General features: G+C 46.9%; 1 long non-coding RNA gene and 1 pseudogene across 1 annotated transcript in view; both read right to left on the bottom strand.

Moving 5' to 3' along the window:
• The window catches only part of LOC146812514 (28S ribosomal RNA), a 3,418-nt pseudogene extending 3,021 nt beyond the window's left edge, over positions 1-397 (bottom strand).
• Positions 1-2,500, bottom strand: part of LOC146812512 (uncharacterized) — a 480,077-nt gene that overhangs the window by 431,991 nt on the left and 45,586 nt on the right. The gene's annotated exons all lie outside the window — the stretch shown is intronic.

The raw sequence follows: 2,500 nt of genomic DNA, 5'->3' as shown, positions 1-2,500 counted from the left end.
TCACGCCCTGTTGAACTCTCTTCAAAGTTCTTTTCAACTTTCCCTTACGGTACTTGTTGGCTATCGGTCTTGCGCCCTATTTAGCCTTAGATGGCGTTTACCACCTGTATTGGGCTGCATTCCCAAGCAACCCGACTCCGAGAAGACCCGATCCTGGCGCGCCAGGGGCTGCTACCGGCCTAACACAGTCCGCGGGGTGAGCCTCGATCAGAAGGACTTGGGCCCCCTGAGCGAAGCTGGGGAGTCTGTCTTCTGTACGCCACATTTCCCGCTGCCAGGCGGGGATTCGGGGCTGGGCTCTTCACTCGCCGTTACTGGGGGAATCCTGGTTAGTTTCTTTTCCTCCGCTTAGTAATATGCTTAAATTCAGCGGGTCTGACCATGTCGGAAGAATAACGCCGGAGCGTCAAGGGAGTTGCTGGGGAAGGCCAGGCCCCTGCCGGAGCAGGGAAGCAGAGCTAACCCTGTGACGGCCCCAGCCGCGTCCCAGGGGAAACCCCGGGGCGATTGACTATCGAGCGACCCTCCGACGTAGCGTAGCCCCGGGAGGAACCCGGGGCGTAAGGTGCGTTCGAAGTGTTGATGATCAATGTGTCCTGCAATTCACACTAATTTCATTACAAGACCGGAGGCTACATTATGCATGATCTTTTAATGCAGTCACAAGCAGCCGCACTACATCATAAATAAAACCGTTCTAGAATGGAATGAACAGATGGTATGAAAGGCATGTGCACCAAACAGACAGCCTCTTTTAAATGCGGCTCTCAAGCAGATAAGTCCCTTCTTACCTTCTCTTTCTTTATTAATTGTACTGTTTAGCCATATTGCCTTTTGCTCCCTTCTCTTTAATGTACTAATTGTACTGTTTAATCTGTATTACTCTTACGTTCCAGCTATTTCTTTAGCGTAATCTTAATAATGTGATTACTTGAGGCCCTTTGTTCACCTTCCTTCCCTCCCTTGATTTCCAATATTTGGTCATCAATCATTCCCTCCCGCCCTTTCCCTTACCGGATTTTTCTTCCAAATTACCTCCGGCGGGTCTGCACTCCATAACATGGGTCCATTCTCATGAGGAGAGCTTGCAACCCTTACCTCCATTTATTCATGGAGTCCCCCGTAGATCGCGCCTCCCCATGCCCATGGCGCTTCGTTTTCTTTAGTTTTTTATTGCCCACTCCGTTTTCAGTTCATTTTGCTTCTGAGGCTACAAGCGAAAGAGCGCGTCCATTAGAGGAATGGGCCTTGGCAACGGTGGCGCTACGCGCCCGTGTTGCCAATCTCTTCTCTGATCTCCGGCAGTAGCTGCTTCTCGAGCGCTGTTCACGAGCGCTTTTTTGACAGTTACCAGCTGCTGCCGGAGACTGCGTCCCATACTCTTTTAGCTCTTATCGCTTGCCCATAGATTTTAGTTTATATCCTGCATAAAAATTAAAAAAATAGGGGGAAGACTTGCCTTCATTATCAGAGCATTTAATATTACAACTCTTCTATAACTGACCATAACCCCATATCTGACCAAATCTTAACATAATGTCAGATTTTGACTCAGACGATGCTGTAGCTAGCTCGCCTAATTATAACAATGAGTCACTTAAAAAGTTTATTCAAAAGGAAATGAGGTCTTGTATTTTAGACACTTTTAAAGAGGTTATGTCCTCTAAAAGACCCCTTCCCTTTCATGACGAGCTCCCTGAAGCCCCCACCAGAGAAAATGTCAGTTATTAACCAGGGAAAAAGAGCAAACAAATCTAATTTTACTGAGCCTTGTCTTAATGTAGCCTCCGGTCTTGTAATGAAATTGCGATTCTCCTATTAACAAGACCAGAGAATCTGGATTTCATTAAAGACTCGGAGGCTGACATTATCCCACCCGTCCCTCCCTTGGATGGTTCTCTCTTTGCATAGTTTATTATTGAATGTTTTGTTTGATTATTGCTTGTTCTACCATGCTCTAAATTTTAATATTTCTATGCTCTACTACCTTCAATCCTTAACATTTTCCCCATTCCTTTCAGACATTTCGTCTTAATGGACTCTTCTGGTTCCTCCTCACCTCTCTTCGTTACTCCCTTCTGGATTCCTCATTCTCAAGAACAAGCGGTTACTGAACCTTTTGGAACTTTCGTTATTTGTCCACATTTAAAATAGGCTGTCTGTTTGGTGCACATGCCTTTCATACCATCTGTTCATTCCATTCTAGAACTGTTTTATTTATGATGTAGTGCGGCTGGGTGTGACTGCATTAAAAGATCATGCATAATGTCAGCCTCCGAGTCTTTAATGAAATCCAGATGCTCTGGTCATGTTAATAGGAGAATCGCAATTCTCGAAGCTAGCTGCATTCTTCGCGCAAGCCGAGTGATCCACCGCTAAGAGTCACAGGCAACTTTTCGAAAATATTCACCCACCTGCGGGCGCAGGAAAGGCAGGAGGAAGGCGACGCCGTCCGTCCTCTGCCCGCACGGCGAGATGGCTCGGGCGCCCCGTTCAAGGC

This window comes from Triturus cristatus, chromosome 7 (assembly GCF_964204655.1).
Source record: "Triturus cristatus chromosome 7, aTriCri1.1, whole genome shotgun sequence".
In the NCBI taxonomy this organism is placed as follows: domain Eukaryota; kingdom Metazoa; phylum Chordata; class Amphibia; order Caudata; family Salamandridae; genus Triturus; species Triturus cristatus.
This window is presented reverse-complemented; position numbering and strand designations above follow the sequence as displayed.